Source organism: Rhinopithecus bieti, unplaced genomic scaffold (assembly GCF_001698545.2).
Source record: "Rhinopithecus bieti isolate Rb0 unplaced genomic scaffold, ASM169854v2 scaffold_1070, whole genome shotgun sequence".
Taxonomy (NCBI): domain Eukaryota; kingdom Metazoa; phylum Chordata; class Mammalia; order Primates; family Cercopithecidae; genus Rhinopithecus; species Rhinopithecus bieti.
Window position 1 is genome coordinate 512,312 of NW_016803844.1, and position 17,217 is coordinate 529,528.

Genomic DNA, 17,217 nt, shown 5'->3' on the forward strand with positions numbered 1-17,217 from the left:
TTTTTAATAAGAGTTCATTCCTTGGTCTTTGTCCTAAACTAAGCCATAAACTCTGAAGGCAGGGCAGTGTCTCATTCTAGTCTGGGTGCCTGGTACATTCTAGGTCCTCAAAAATAATTGTTGAGCAAAGCATAAAAACTATTTGTGAAGAACATTCAAATTTGCAAAACCCGTATCTTTGCATTATCCATTTTAATCCTTCTTTGCACCCCATCAGGCATGTACATATATTGGAAAGTCAAGAAGTTGGGTATTGACTATGTAAACTTCTTGACTAATTATAAAACCCATTTGTTCAGTCACTTAATAAAGATTCATTAAGGCCCTACTTCTTACTGCATCCTATTTCTGATTAAGGATCTAGATCCAAGAGCACAGACGTGGAACCCGAGAGCCTGTGTTTGACCCCTGGCCATGACACTTAGGTAGCAGCTGCATGATCTCCAGCAAATCAGGGAAGCTCCTTTATAAAGTGAGGATAATAATCCCTCCCTTACAGGGTGGTCATAATGATTAAATGAATTGTATAAAATACTTAAGCCCTGTATAGATATTATTATGGTGATGGTCATGGTGATGGTTGTTATTAGAAAGAACAAAGACGATCATGTCTTGTGATGGAATGGGGCAGAGGGAAGGAGCCAGGTCTTCCAGGGTCTTGCTGGCCTCACAAACATTTGGGGCTTCATCCTTGGACCTGGGAAACATTGAAACCCTTTACGCAGGGAGAGGGTTGTAATGAAGTCTGTAGCTTTTTGCCCCTCTCAAAGCCAGAGACGTTCATTCAGCGAATTCAACAATCAATTGCTTAAGGCAACCTAGTAAGTGGCCACTTGCACATAATCAATAGGGCTTTATGCCTGAATTACAGAAAATAATATGGATTGTATTTAGCAACTGAGTGAGGTGGTAAATGTTTGCTTACCTTCAAAGTGGAATTAAGAGATACATAATATTACAGACCTAACCTCAGGCTATTTGTAAAGAAAATCAAATGTGGTGATTAAATAGTGAAAGGCATGATTCTTTTTACTCTCTGGGCCCTTAGAATAATAGAAGGTTTATATGCACTGGGGTTAGGAGTGAGGTTATTGCTAATGCTGAACAACCAAGTGGTATATAAAGAAAATGCTATATAGAAATAATGGCCATTCTAGAAGGATTCTAGGGGGATGCTTTTTTAAAAGCTATTTTTTTTACTGTTACCTTTATTTACTAATTATTAAAATATTTAGAATGTATTTTACCTTACAAATACCCATTTGTTCTATTTCAAAATTTTGTGTTAAGCTATAAAAAGCCATAATGAGAACATTTTCAACTCGGAGCTCTGTGTCATTTGAAACTCAACAAAACATTGAAATAATGATCTTTGTGTTCCCTTGTAAGAAAAAGCTAATTATGAGTATGTAACATTCAGGTAAATATATGTTGTGAAAGGTTTTAAATTTTAAAGGTGGGAATAAGAAAAGCAATGAAAAGAAACATTGCTAAACTGATTTTATACTCTCACATAAAGGTTATTGTTTTTCGCATATATAACCACAATAATACTATTTAACCCCAAAATAGTTGTGCTAAGTCTATTCCATTTTCCTCTATAGTCTAACAGAAATTACTGCTTTTCGTTTTGTTTTGTTTTGTTTTTGAGACGAGTTTCACTCTTGTCGCCCACACTGGAGTACAATGGCGTCATCTCTACTCACTGCAACCTCTGCCTCCCAGGATCAAGTGATTCTCCTCTCTCAGCCTCCAGAGTAACTGGGATTACAGGCGTGCGCCACCATACCTGGCTAATTTTTTGTATTTTTAGTAGATACAGGGTTTCACCATGTTGGCCAGTCTGGTCTCGAGCTCCTGACCTCAGGTGATCCACCCTCCTTGGTCTCCCAAAGTGCTGGGATTATAGGCATGAGCCACTGCGCCCAGCCTGAGAATTTACGTATTTTAAAGGAGTTTGAAGAATTTTTTTGATAGCTGCCCACCCAAAGCAACACTTAAATGAACCATCCCATCTAAGTGTCCATATTGCACTACCTAGTGAGGTACTCATGTAAGGAAAAATAAGAAGTTCTAGTCATTTTGTTTTATTTAAACTAGAGGAATTTTCATCTTATTACCCAGTACCTTAGGGAAAGAGTTGGTGAAGGGAACGTGAGCCTCGATTTTAGTGGGAAGGTTCTGTGTTTTATAACCTTCACCACGAAGAGAACTGGGCTTTATTGGCATTAGCAAATTCACTCCCTTTATTCTCCTGGGTTTGGTTAAAAGTCCTTTTTTAAACTTGAAACTTCTTTTTTTTCTAGTAAGAATTTGCCACACCTCTTGTGATGCTTTTCTTTTTTCCTTTTTTTTTTTTTTTTTGAGACTGCAAACTAGTCTAAAAGGGAAATACAAAAGTCACCTCCCACCTTTGGAAGACATCAGTGTCTATTCCGTCTCCTTTTAAAAAGATAACTAGGGAAATCAATGGCCATAGTTATCTTGGAAATAGAATTTTTCTCCAACTACCATTTTGGTCATTTGTGTAGGCTTTACTCAGTTCTAAGTTTTCAATGTGAAATTATGGGTTATTTTACTTTTTCCTTTTTTAGTCATTTGTATTTTGTATTTCCTTTACAATAAGAACGAGGAACACTATGTAATGAGCACATAACATATGCAAGACTTACACGCGTTATTTCTTTTAATCTTCACAACAACAAAATGAATTGTTTTAAGACCCTGTATAGTGTCAGCTTATTTAATATCATCACAGCTTGATGGGTGTTTTGGTCTCCTGTTTTGTTTTGTTGTTGGTGGTGGTGGTGGTTTGTTTGTTTTGTTTGAGACGGAGTCTCGCTCTTGTCGCCCAGGCTAGAGTGCAATGGCACAGTCTCGGCCCACTGCAACCTCTGCCTGCCGGGTTCAAGCGATTCTCCTGCCTCAGCCTCCCGAGTAGCTGGAATTACAGGCGCCACCACCAAGCCCCACTAATTTTTATATTTTTTAGTAGAGGTGGGCTTTTGCCGTGTTGGCCAGGCTGGTCTCTAACTTCTGACCTCAGGTGATCCGCCCACCTCAGCCTCCCAAAGTGCTGGGATTACAGGTGTGAGCCACTGTGCCTGGCCTTTGTCTCCAGTTTTTAAAGGAGAGAACTGAGGCAGATGTTCAGTGGTCTGCTGAATGTCACCTGGCAGTAGAACCAGACTTGAACCCCGGCAGTCCAACCCTACAAGCCATTGTCTTAACTTGCTAGAGTACCACTCTGTCCATCACATTCAGAGTGCCTGCTATTATCTGTATTTTACAGATGAGGAAACTGAAGCTTAGAGAGGTTATGTAACTTGCCCAAGGTGACATTACCTTGGGCAATGATGGAGCAAGAAGGACATCAGACACTCAGACCCCACCCCCCATCCCCCCACGCCCCCTGATTCTAGAGCCAATCTGCCTTTCAGTAACACAACACAATGGACTTTTGTGATCCGCCCGCCTCCGCCTCCCAGAGTGCTGGGATTACAGCATGTGCCACCACGCCCGGCCAAGGGAGGGGGGAGGAAATTAAGAACCTGGGGATGACACATAAATATTCATATTCTAAGACAGGGGTCCCCACCCCTAGATCAAAGACGAGTACCAGTCCTTGGCCTATTAGGAACTGGGCTGCACAGCAGGAGGTGAGCCACCCACAAGCGAGCAATACAGCCCGAGCTCCGCCTCCTGTCGGATCAGCATTAGATTCCCAGAGGAGCTCAAACTCTATTGTGAACCGCGCAGGAGAGGGATCTAACCTCCCTAGATTGCTCTCTTCCTATGAGGATCTACTGCCTGATGAAAACATCCTCTCACACTCCATCCTCGTGTCTTCCATGAAACGGGTCCCTGGTGCCAAAAAGATTGGGGACCGCCATTCTCAGAGACCACTTCCCTATTTGTCAGAAATGTGATTGTGTTTACTCCAATTTAAAACAGGGGCTTTGCTTGTGTTCCTAATACAAGTGCTGCTTGCTACTCCCACTCACAGCAGTCTGTGCCCAACTCTTAACTTACTCCCTCAAGTCCCTCTGGACAGAAGAGAGGAGATGGCTTCCTCCTGACACTGGGACCCCCATTGGTGATTCCTCAGACTTTATTGCTAATTCTTTGACTTTGGCTGTAATGACAATAAGAATACAAAAGCAAATACAACCACCTTTGTGGAGCACTTGCTCTGTTCGGGGCTCTGGACTAAGTGCTTTTCACATTATCTTACTTAGTTTCCTGTTATTAATATTCCCTCCATTTTACAGAAATAGGAAGTAAGGTAGAGTAACATTAAGGAACTTTCTTGGCCTGGCGCGGTAGCTCACACCTGTAATCTCAGCACTTTGGGAGGCCAAGGTAGGAGGATTGCTTGAACCCAGGAGTTCAAGACAAGCCTAGGCAACATGGCAAAACCCTGTCTCTACTAAAAAATACAAAAATTAGCTGGGCGTGGTGGCATGCAACTGTGGTCCCAGCTACTAGGGAGGCTGAGGTGGGAGGTTCACTTGAGCCCAGGAGGCAGAGCTTGTAGTGAGCCGAGATTGCATAACTGCACTCCAGCCTAGGCAACAGAGTGAGACCCTGTCTCAAAAAAAAAAGTAACTTTCTTGAATGTGTACAGGTTGTGAATGGCTAATGGAGATTTCAGTCAATATTTGTCGTACTTGACAAAATCCATCTTCTTAGCCTCCGTGCCATACTGTAGGTACAGGACTGTAGTAGTTTTAAACATCATAGAAATATAGTGGGGCTTTTGTTTTTTGGGTGTTTTGGTTGAGGTGGGGTGGATCAGCTGCTTTTAAAAATTCAAAATCCTTTATTAAGTTGCTTCAGAACTATATGATGTCTGCTTATGAAATTAATTGGATTCTAGCATTGGACCCATTGAAAAACAGACAGCCGACCTTTTAGGAGGGAAGATGTCCAAATAAACATCTCCTCTTCCCTTGGACCACACACAGGGAGAAGAAACCAGCTTCAAGCAATTGGCCCTAATGTGTGTGTTAATCTTTCCTCCACTCTCCTCCTTTATTTATTTGCCATCATACAGAGATGACACCCTTATTCTTTACAGGTGGATCAATATTTACAGCCATTCAGTGGGGACTTTGTTGGCTCTTCCTGTTCTGCAGTCTGCTGTGTAACAAAAGCTGCCTGTTTTTCTGGGACCCTCCACATCTGCTAGCAGAACTGCAGTTAGTATTACTTGGGGCTTTGACTGATGACCAGTTCAAAGTCAGTTTGTTTGGAGTGCTTACAATAATCTTCCTGTTTGCTAGGAAGTAAAATAACTCTGCTACACACAGGTATCAGACCCAGAAGGCAGATATGTGGTTCACAGTAGACATTTATTTCTCCATCTTTATTTTTTCTCATGATCACCTCAACATTCTGATGTGTGATCACAACCATCTGTACAATTATAGTTATTGAAGCTACTGTAAGTTTAAAATTGAAGGTTGCATAGGTGCACATTAACAAGGGTGGTGCTGATAAATTTTTAAAAAGAGGTAGCTGATCACAACGGCATTTTAAAGTTAGTGAATGCAATTGGCTTTAATTATAAAAAAAAAAATACGTATGTCTAGCAGGCTTCCTCAATAAGGCTTTTTTATGCTGACTGTGGCACATTTTTCCTCAAATAATTGCAGAGCTCAGCTTTATCATTAAGCAGATGGTTTCTATTAATTCCCAAGGAAAGTAAATGATTGCAATTAACCAAACACTCAAAACTTGAGGATTTTAGAGTTCAGCCCTAGTACTTCAGGCAGGAATCTGTGTGTTACCCTGTTAGTCAAGGGATGCCAAAAAGGAGACACTCTCTTGACAGTTTCATAATGTCTCCTCCCTTATAGATGGGCTTTGAAAGTAACTTTGAGCGTTCTCAAAGCTGAGTTACTGCTAAAACTGTTGACTTGCTGGTTCTTAGTTTTTGTGGTGTTTTCTGTTGATTTGTTGTTTTGTAGTAGGAAGAGGATTGGAAATTTTCTAGATACACCTGAGTATCAGTTGAAAACAGTTCAGAAACTCTGTAAATTCAGGTAGTACTATAGGGGTTATGTCTTTTCAACAGATACCACTGTGTTTCTTTGCCCTATAGTACGACATTTGAGAGACTATTTTGTTGGTAGTTTCAAAGAAAGGGTAAACTGATAGAGAATACCCTTATGCAAGTCACCCCTTCTCTTCCAGTAAATAAACTATTGTTTCCAGTGAATTTCTTCAAACTTGTTGGTTTTAACCAAATGATACTGCTTCTTCTTTTCCTCATTTTAAAATTCAGTCATTTACTCAACAGATTTTTTCTTTCTTTCTTTTAAGATAAGGTCTCACTCTGTTGCCCAGGCTGGAGTGCAGTGGTGCAATCATGGCTCACTGCAGCCTCGACCTCTTGGTCTCAAGTGATTCTCCCACCTTGGCCTCTGAGTAGCTGGGACCACAGGCATGTGCCACTGTACTCAACAGATATTTGTTTGGGTGGACTACTGTGTGCCCGGTTGGAGGGCAAAAGGAGAAAAATATTTTGTCCCTGATTTCAAGGGGCTTGCACTGTGGGTGCAAAGTCAGACCTTGTGAACAATAGCAATACTGTGAAGTATGTGGACAGCGGAGCATTTCAGCATGTACAAAGGTGTCAAACAAGAATCAGAGCAGAGATGCTACTTGAACTTGGGCTAGAAGGATGAGTGGAAGTTTCCCAAGTTGTCAGTATAGTAAAGAGGGAAGAGTGTGTGCAAGACAGGGAGGCCCCCAAAGCAGGTTAAGCTCAAGAACCTCTTAGGTAATTAGATGTTGCCAGAATGCAAATTTCAAGGGAAGCATGTTGGAAGCTCAGGTCAGACTGGTAGGCTGGGGCCAGATAATGATGCCCTTTGGAGCTTTGCTAAGAAGTTCAGATTGTATCCTGTAGGTGATACTCTATGTGGCAGCAGTGTGGTGTATGGATAGATTAGAGGAGGTGGAAGCAGACTGGAGAGATAAGTGAGCCATCTATTACACAAGCTAGGGAAGAGAGGGAAGAGTCTATGGGGACTTGTAGGTTCGGGTTTAGACAGTTGTTGGGAGGAGGCTTGTGCATTCTAGAGATAGGGAATGTGTGGTGCCTTTGAGTCATTGAGGTGGAGATGTCAGTGAGGGGTGGGGGTGGGTTCCATGATTTCGGACCCTAAAGGAAAGATGTGGCTTCGAGTCATAGTAAACCCTAACCTGAGAACTCTGCACATGACTCCTGAAAATGTTAACAACAGATATTTCCACCTTTGTTTTTTTGTTTCTTTAACTTTTTATGTTGTATTCATGCAAATTCCTTAGGATGTGGATTCTGCTGTAGCCAGTTTGATGCGTGTTCTTACCCCTGACCAAGCTTCATCAGTTTGATACCATGCACATCTGGGAAATGAGGAACGCTGGGCGGGTAGCAAATTGTTCATTAATATTGCCCCTAATGGTTTTATTCTAGCTTTCTATGGAGAGAGGTGGCCTTTATCTAGGTGTTTTTTTGTTTGTTTGTTTTTTGTTTTTTTTGTTGTTGTTGTTTTTTTTAGAGAAAGGGTCTCACTCTGTCGCCCAAGTGGAGTGCAGTGGCCCGATCTTGGCTCACTGCAACCTCTGCCTCCTAGGTTCAAGCGATTCTCCCTCCTCAACCTCCCAAGTAGTTGGGAGTATAGGCACATGCTATCACACCCAGCCAGTTTTTGTATTTTTAGTAGAGACAGGGTTTCACTATGTTCGCCAGACTGGTCTCAAACTCCTGCCCTCAAGTGATCCACCTGCCTCGGCCTCCCAAAGTGCTAGGATTATAGGCATGAGCCACCACGTCCATCCTCACCCTTCTTAAACCAAGTGATGGAATCTTCTGAGACTCAGATTTGCATCTTTGTCATCAATTTCAATTGGAGGTGAGGGATGGACAGGATAGCACATTCTCTCCATCTGAAATAATGACCTCCATGCTACTCTCCTCCTCTCCAAATCCCACCTCGAAGACTCAACACAAATCCCACCTCCTCTTCTTTTGACTGTACCTTCTGAAAGTGAGTCTAGCTTTGCTCTTTGGAACTCCTGAAGTGTTTATTATTTTGCACCCTTTATTTACCACTTAGCATTTACTACTTTTGAGGTTAGTTATTCCAGTGTGCATAGATGCCTTTGACCCCTTCTAGATAGGTATCGTCTCAGCAGTACCCTATGTTATCCTCTTTGGGTTCCCCGCTTTTTGTCTTCTATATATATTGACTTATGCTTAGGAAGCACATAATAAATATTTATGTGTATGGTTTTTTACTACGGCATATACAGGTTGAGCATCCCTAATTCAAAAATCCAAAATCTGAAATCCTCCAAAATCTGAAACATTTTGAGCACACCAACATGACACCACAAATAGAAAATTCCACATCTCAAGTAACTGGTTGACCTCAAGTGACTGGTTGCAGTTAAAACTTTGTTTCAGCTGAGTGCAGTGGCTCTCTTCTATAATCCTAGTGCGTTCGGAGGCTAAGGCAGGAGAAGCACATAAGCGCAGGAATTTGAGGCCAGCGTGGGCAACATAGTGAGACCACATCTCTGTTAAAAAACACAAAACAAACAAAATTTAAAACTTTGATCTCATGCACACAATTATTTAAAATATTGTTGGCCGGCGCTGGTGGCTCAAGCCGTTAATCCCAGCACTTTGGGGAGGCCGAAGGATGGGCGGATCATGAGGTCAGGAGGTCGAGACCCAATCCTGGGGCTAACACGGTGAAACCCCGTCTTCACTAAAAAATACAAAACTAGTGAGGCCGTGGTGGCGGGGCCTGTAGTCCCAGCTACTCAGGGAGCTGGAGGCAGGAGAATGGTGTGAACCCGGGAGGGCGGAGCTTTGCAGTAGCTGAGGATCCGGGCCACTGCACTCCAGGGGCCTGGCGACAGAGCGAGACTCCGTCTCAAAAAAAAAATATATATATAATATATATAGTTAAAAATTACTTTCAGGCTATGTGTATAAGGTGTATATGAAACATAATTAAATTTCATGTTGAGACTTGGGTTCCATGTTCATGATATCTCATTACATATATGCAAATATCCCAAAATTCAAAAAAGTCAAAAATCCAAAACACTTCTTGTCCCAAGTACTTCAGATAAAGGATACTTAACCTGTACTATGAATGTATAACCTTGATTTTCCTCTCATAAATTATCAGTTACATAGCTGCCTTTATTAGGTATATAACATTGTTAATCTGAGAACCTTGGAAGTGGGTTTATCCAGCTCCTAGCTTTTAATCTGAATTGACCTAATGATAATAGATCATATTACTTGACCATAGCATACATTATCCCATTCAGTCTTTAAAAATAATATCATGAATTAGGTGTATTTTTTTCCCCATTTTACAGATAGGAAAACTGGGCCTTAGAGAAGATAAGTGACCTGTCTAGAAATACACAGCCTTGAAGAGACAGAGCTGGGACAGGACCCTGCTGGGTTCAGCTCCAACTCTGAGTACTGGGGTTTATGCATGGCATGGTGCTGCTGGCCCTTGCACACATGTCATATCACATAATCTGCCTGAGGGCCTCATGAATACCTTTTGCTAGCCTCATTTACAGATAAATAAACTGAAATTCAAAAGTTTTAGGTGGCATACCAGGGTTATTAATTAGGTCTGTCTGGCTCCCAAACCTTTGTTCTTTTCGCCATATATCACTTCCTCCCAGTAGTAGTTGCTAGGAAGATGCGTCAGTAAAGGTTTGAAGTAGCTCATCGCTAAGACCCCTCCAATTCTAAGTTTCTATGTTAAAGGAGGAAGATTTATCAGGGAAATAACTTTTCGGGGATAGAAATTATTCCAGCTATAGAAGGTAACTTCATACCTCCTGTTGATTGTTCCTATATTAGTGAGAATGCATGAATACTTGGAACTTGCAGCTAATTCAAAACAAAACAAGCGAAAACTTGGGGTGTATTTTGTCAGAACTGTTAACAAGTAATAAGAATGGCTGGTTCAAGTTTCTTTCCTTTCTTTTCTTGCAAAATAGTTGAAATAAAATGAAAGTGAAAGGCCCAAGGACAGACAACAAGAAAACACATATAAAGGTCTCAGAAAAATCCACAAAACTGCATAATTCAGCCAGTAAATTTAAGAGTTTTATAGCCAGTTTAAGAAATTATCAAGTGCTAAATGGAAGATTCACTATTTTGTTTTGTTTTGTTTGAGATGGAGTCTCGCTGTGTCACCCAGGCTGGAGTACGGTGGCATGATCTCGGCTCACTGCAACCACCACCTCCCAGGTTCAAGCAATCCTCCCACCTCAGCCTCCCGAGCAGCTGGGATTACAGGCACAGGCCACCACACCTGGCTAATTTTGTATTTTAGTAAAACAGGGTTTCACCATGGCCAGGCTCATCTCAAACTCCTGATCTCAAGTGATTCTCTCACCTCAGCCTCCCAAAATGAGATTCACTACTTTAAAAGATCTCAGATGAAGAATAATATTTAATTCTTTACTCAGTTTGCATCAGATATCCCTGAAAGCTGGATAGTATAGACAGTCAGCATTAAGTCAGGTGAAAAGTTCCTTCCATTGTGTGAATCTGTTTTCACTTAATTTTTATATCCACTATTCTCATTTTGTCTCTATATAACATAATTTTGTCTGTGATTACCAGTCCATTTCAAATTTATGTGTACTGTGATTTAATTAACTTTACCCTTAAGCAATGTGTTTTGAGACATATTAATGAGGTGGGAGTCTTTTCAAAGTATTCATAACTTATACATCCTTCTTTCTTTTTTTGGCTTGGCATCAAGCTTTGAAATTCTACAAGGCAACGGTCTGAATTCTGAGCCTATGTGACTCCAGGGAAGATCTTCCTATATATTTTCTGGTATGTTTGTTCGTCAGTGTTTATAAAAGATTGCTTTCTTACATCTAAATTCTTTTCTCTATTGCTGATTAAGAAATTACTTGGAAGAAAAATCTTTTGACTGTAGATTTTTTTTTTTTTTACTAAGTCATTCAAATAACTTTCAAGACTCTCCCTCCATATATATATGTATGTGTGTGTATATATATATGTATGTATGTATGTATATATGTATTTTTTTCTTCTTTTTTGAGACGGAGTCTTGCTCTGTCACCCAGGCTGGAGTGCAATGGTGCAATCTCGGCTCACTGCAACCTTCGCCTCCTAGGTTCAAACGATTCTCCTGCCTCAGCCTCCTCAGTAGCTGGGATTACAGGCACATGCTACCACACCCAGCTAAATTATTTTATTTTTAGTAGAGATAGAGTTTAACCATGTTGGCCAGGCTGGTCTCAAACTCCTGACCTCAAGTGATCTGCCTGCCTTGGCCTCCCCAAGTGTTGGGATTATAGGTGTGAGCCACTGCACCCAGCCCCAAAATGTTTTAATGTGTTGAGTTTTAATGTTTTCAAAGAACATACTAAAACAAGATACAAATAAACAATTTAATGCATGTGACTTTGGGGAATTATGTATTTCTTTTCCATTCTGCCCAGTGCATACTTACAATGAGAAACTGCAGAATGCAGTGTGGCTTTGTGCATTTGGATATGTGTGTCATTCATTGAATGACATTCAACAAGTTTTTTTCAGTGCCTGCTAACTATGTGCTAGGTGCTGTTAAAATTCAGTGTGAGGCCAGACATGATGGCTCACATCTGTAATCCCAGCACTTTGAGGTGAAGAGACTGGGTACATCACTTGAGCTCAGGAGTTCTAGACTATCCTGGGCAACATAGTGAAACGCTGTCTCTACAAAAAAATTTTAAAACTAGCTGGGCGTGGTGGTGTGCACCTGTAGTCTGAGCTACTCAGGAGGCTGAAGCAGGAGGATTGCTGGAGCCCAGGAGGTTGAGGCTGTAGTGAGCCATGATCATGCCACTGCACCATGATCATGCCACTGCACTCCAGCCTGGGTGACAGAGCAAGACCTCATCTCAAAAAAAAAGAAAAAAAAAATTCAATGTGGTAGTCCTATGGGCTCTTTTCCACTTGTCCTCCAAAGCAAGGAGAAGGAAAGCAGCTAATCCTCATCTGTGATAACAGGAGGTCAGACCAGACTCAAGTTGTAAAATCAAGTGTGGTAGTCTCTACATGTTATTTAGAAATATAGAGGTAAATCTCAGAAGAAATAGCTCCAAGAGACAAAGGTGGTTGCCTTCAGCAGCCAGGTAACTACCATTTCTGTTGTAAGACTTTTAGCCCTCACTGTTTTGCTTTTAAAAACGTGCGTATATAATACTTTGATAAAATAAAACAAAAATTTTAGAGTATAACTAGTTCTCCCAGAGGTTTAGCATTATCCTTGGAGTTTTGGATAGAGAGTGAACTTCCTGATGGAACTCTCCTGTCCTGCAAAGGGTAATGCTCGCCATCTTTTACTTGGCATATCTTTAGGGGTCTGAAGTTAGGTCCATAAATGTAACATTATGGGAGATGGGAAGATGGGAGTAGGGGAGATTTTGCCTCAGCAGATTCCCAGCCCAAATCCTGAAAGTTGCAGAGGATTTCAATTGATAGTGATGATAGATGACAAATACAACAAAAATTAGCTGCAAAAGTGGGAAGGTCATTGAGGAATAGTGCATTGACACAGTACAAAAAAATACATCTACCGTATAATTAGCTATACGTTACATATACTGACAAAGAAAAATACATACCTTCCTAATGGAAAAATCTGGTGCTGACCAACATAATCAAGTGATCACTCATAAATTTAGTAATAGTGAGGCAGCCTAGTATGTTTCCTGATGTGTAGCAGTGAAGTACAGTTGACCCTTGAACAACACAGGTTTGAACTGTGCAGGTCCATTTATATGTGGGTTTTCTTCCACCTCTACCACCCCTGAGAGAGTAAGGCCAGCCCCTTCTTCTCCTCCTTCTTCTCAACCTACTTGACATAAAGATGACATGGATGAAGACCTTTATGATGATCCACTTCCACTTAATGAATAGTAAATATATTTTCTTTTCCTTATGATTTTCTTAACATTTTTTTCTCTAGCTTACTTTATTGTAAAAATACAGTGTATAATACTTATACAAAATATGTGTTAATCAACTATGTTATCAGTGAGGCTTCTGGTCAACAGTAGGCTATTAGTATTTAAGTTTTGAGGAGTCAAAAGTTCCACACAGAGCTGGATGCAGTGGCACATACCCCATAGTCCCAGCCGTGCGGGAGAATGAGGCAGGAGGATCACTTGAGCCCAGGAGTTTGAGTGCAGCCTGGGCGACATAGTGAGATCCCATCTCAAAAAAAAAAAAAATTATACATGAATTTGTGGCTGCTCAGGAAGTCAGCACCCCGACACCTATATTGTTCAAGTGTCAACTGGACACAGTGTCACCAGTGAAATCTTTTGAAGAACACTTAGCCTGAATCTTAGCAAGCCTTACACAGTTGATAGGAAATAGAGGGGTATCTTCATTCATTTGAGCTACTATAACAAAATACCTTAAACTGGGTGGCTTATAAACAACAGAAATGTATTTCTCACAGGGCTGAAGACTCGGAAGCCTGAGATCAGGGCACTGGCAAATTTGGTATTTGGTGAAGGCTTGCTTTCTGGTTCCTAAATGATGCCTCTCGCAGGGTCCTCATATGGTGGAAGGAGCAAGGCAGCTCTCTGAGGCCTCTCCCATAAGGACAATGAATCCCATTTGTGAGGGCTCTGACTTCATGACCTATCACCTCCCCATCGCCCACCTCCTAAAACTGTCACACTGGTAATTAGGTTTCACCATATTAATTTGGGGGTTTGAGGACCAAACATTCAGACCATAGCAGGGGGCTAGCAGAATATGTTAGAAGTCAACGTAACAACCAAATCTTGAATGTGGGCCCTTCTGCAAGACAACTGTCCTGCAAAACGCAATGTACAACCTTATTGGAACCTGGTTAGGAGGAAGAAATAGCTACTATTAAAACATTTTGTAATATTAACAACAAAGGCAAAACAAATTATTATTGTTATTATTATTATTATTATTATTATTATTATTATTATTATTTTGAGACAGAGTCTTGCTCTGTCACCCAGACTGGAGTGCAATGGCACAATCTCGGCTCACTGCAACCTCCACCTCCTAGATTCAAACAATTCTCCTGCCTCAGCCTCCTGAGTAGCTGGGATAATAGGCATGCACCACCACGCCCAGCTAATTTTTGTATTTTTTGTAGAGACAGGGTTTCACCATGTTGGTCAGCATGGTATTGAACTCCTGATCTTAGGTGATCCACCCGCCTTGGCCTCCCAAAATGCTGGGAATTACAGGCGTGAGCCACTGTGCCCGGCCGCAAAACAAATTTTTAAAACAAATTGAGAATATTGAATAGAGATTAAATATATAATAACATTATGAAAAAAATAATATAAAAGCCCTAGTTTTACTTTCTTTGACAGCATAAAAAAATAAAACCAAAGACCACAGAAGCCATATCTTGGTGACATCTTACACGATCATATCAAAGTTCTTGGCATTTCTGCCCCCTTGGCTCTCTTCTCATACCCTGTTCGTGGAGTGATGAGGGAGTAGCTTCTAGCTCTGCTCCTTATTAGGCTGCTGAAATTTCCTGGGCAAGCTGTCTTCCTCTCACAGCTTCATTTTCTTGATAAGATAAAATAATTATACTAGCCCCCTGAGGACTGTGTTCGAGTGAGTTCTAGTATGACTTCGTAAACTTGAAAGGACTACACGAATGAGAAGTTGCAAGCCCGTTTCTCTTCTTGGCTCTGCGCTTCCTGAACCCTATGGCTAGAGAGGAGCATGGATCCCCTTCTTGACTTGCTCTGTCATAAACATGATCTTAAATGTGAACATGCTCACTATTCTACCTTCAAGGAAAGGTCAGCCTAATGTAGGAAACAAGCACTTCTGATCCTTTCTCACCTGACTGTGCTGATACACAAGCTCTTTGGCTAGTGACAGTCACCTAGCCAGCCTTGGGGGATGTTACTGGGACTGCTGTCTCTTGACTTTGATGAGGAAAACTGGTCTGTGCTCAAAAGAAGAAAAGTGGGGGTCCAGGTATGGTGGCTTTTGCCTGTAATCCCAGCACTCTGGGAGGCTGAGGCGGGAGAATCGTTTAAGCCCAGGAGTTTGAGACCAGCCTGGGCTACATAGTGAGACCGCATCTCTACAAAAAATGTAAAAATTAGCTGGGCATGGCAGTGTGCACCTGTCCTGACTACTTGGGAGACTGAGGTGGGAGGATTGATTGAGCCCTGGAGGTCGAGGCTGCAGTGAGCTGTGACAGCACCACTGCACTCCAGCCTCGGTGACAGAGCAAGACCCTGTCTCAAAAAGAAAAAGAAAAAAAAGAGAAGAGTGGAGTTGGCATGATTCTTGCATAGGAAACAACAACCAAACTAGGTAATTGAGGACAAAAACAATCTTCTTTGTAATCTGAGTAATTTTTTCCTTATATAATACAAATTATGCATATAATCATCACTAATTTCTGTTTTGTTCTGAGCTATCTGGACCTCATTTCAGCAACCAATGCCTATAAGTTTTCCTCTGGAAAAATGCATCTGATGTTACCAACTGTATTTGTATATTGATATATTTCTTGAAATTGTACTTCAGTTCTTTGAATTATTTGTCTTTGAATGGGGATTATAGAGCAATTCCAAGTGAGCAGCTAACACACTTGTTTAAATGAAAGAAAACCAAATACCTCTCTATGCTACCCATAAATAGATATGTTGTAGAATTTGAAGGAAGATTTCTAAATACAGCCACAAAATGAGAGGATCTTAAGGAGTAAGGAGGCTTGATGGAGGTAGAAGAAAATATTTCAGCCGGGTGCGGTGGCTCACGACTATAATCCCAGCACTTTGGGAGGCTGAGGCGGGCAGATCACCTGAGGTCAGGAGTTTGAGACCAGCCTGACCAACATGGTGAAACCCTATCCTACTAAAAAATACAACATTAGCTGGCGTGGTGGTGCATACCTGTAATCCCAGCTACTTGGGAGGCTGAGGCAGGAGAATCGCTAGAACCCGCAAGGCGGAGGTTACAATGAGCCAAAATCACACTATTGTACTCCAGCCTGGGCAACAAGAGCAAAACTCATCTCAAAAAAAAAAGAAATATTTCATGACCACCGAGCTATGATGAATCTCTTTCAGATATAATGAAAATAATTAGCATTCATTTGAAGCTTACTACATGTTAAATGTTTGTTTACTATAAGTGCCATATGGTCAGTATTGCTTTTCATGCTCCCAACAATCCTTGCCTTCCCATTTTACCAATGAAGAAACCGAGTCTTAAAGAGATAATTTTCCTAAGACCAACATGATGAGGAGGCTGAGTAGAGAATTTGTTTTCAGGTAGCAACTCCAGACCCAAACTCTGAACTGTGACACTGTAGCCATCTTTCTACCAGAGCCACTTATCTCCTCCTGGGGGAAGATTTGTCTATCAGTTATCCTCCCCACAGTGAAGTGGGAGTTGGAGGAATCTTAGCACAAACTTTTATTGGCTTATGTTATGTAGCACGAGTAAAGCTATGGATTTAACCCTTGAAACATTTCCATTTTTTAATATGAAAAACACCATCTTAAACAAAACCAGGGAGGTTCATGATGTACACACAATACAATTCCTGATTAACTTGACTAGGTGGAATGAGTCTATGTTGTACTGATCACAGTTGATTTTCTTCTCACACCGCCTAGAATGCCCACTGGGAGAGATAGCAAGTATTCTCTAGGACATTAGATTGTAATTAAAAGGCTCTGTTCCACTGTTTCTTTAACTTTCTCTGAAGTCCAAAATCAAAACCAGAACCCTAGCATACTTGACATTTCTTTCAGTCTTGTGCATTAATAAAACATTTTTTCTTGTTGCTTTGTCAGGAATACATTTAAGAAGGCACAAAGGACTCTTTTTTAAAGAAACAATGCATAAATATGTGACTTTTCGAAATACAAAAATGACTGACCTTATAAATCTAACTCTAAAGCTTTTAATTAATAACTGATTACAAATAGAGATTGCTGAGATCTCTGGAAAAATAGGAAATTTTGGATGGAAAGCTATCATAAGATTTGTGTTCATAACAAGACAGCAGCTCTCTTATTCAAAGACATTGCTCTCTATTTCAGGGTAAAATATAAAGTCTCAGTAATATAAGGACACAGAAAAAGTTTCTGATTGTATTACCTTTTTTTTTTTTTTTT

General features: G+C 40.9%; 1 protein-coding gene across 3 annotated transcripts in view; it reads left to right on the forward strand.

The window, feature by feature from the left end:
- The window catches only part of PRICKLE1 (prickle planar cell polarity protein 1), a 125,664-nt gene that overhangs the window by 32,615 nt on the left and 75,832 nt on the right, over nucleotides 1-17,217 (forward strand). Inside the window, exon 2 of one of the 3 annotated variants that reach the window (XM_017855344.1) lies at nucleotides 10,806-10,882. The exons of the other annotated variants lie outside the window; for them this stretch is intronic. The gene's annotated coding sequence lies outside the window, so the exon portion shown is untranslated. The remainder of the gene's footprint in view (nucleotides 1-10,805; nucleotides 10,883-17,217) is intronic. 3 annotated transcript variants of the gene reach the window in all.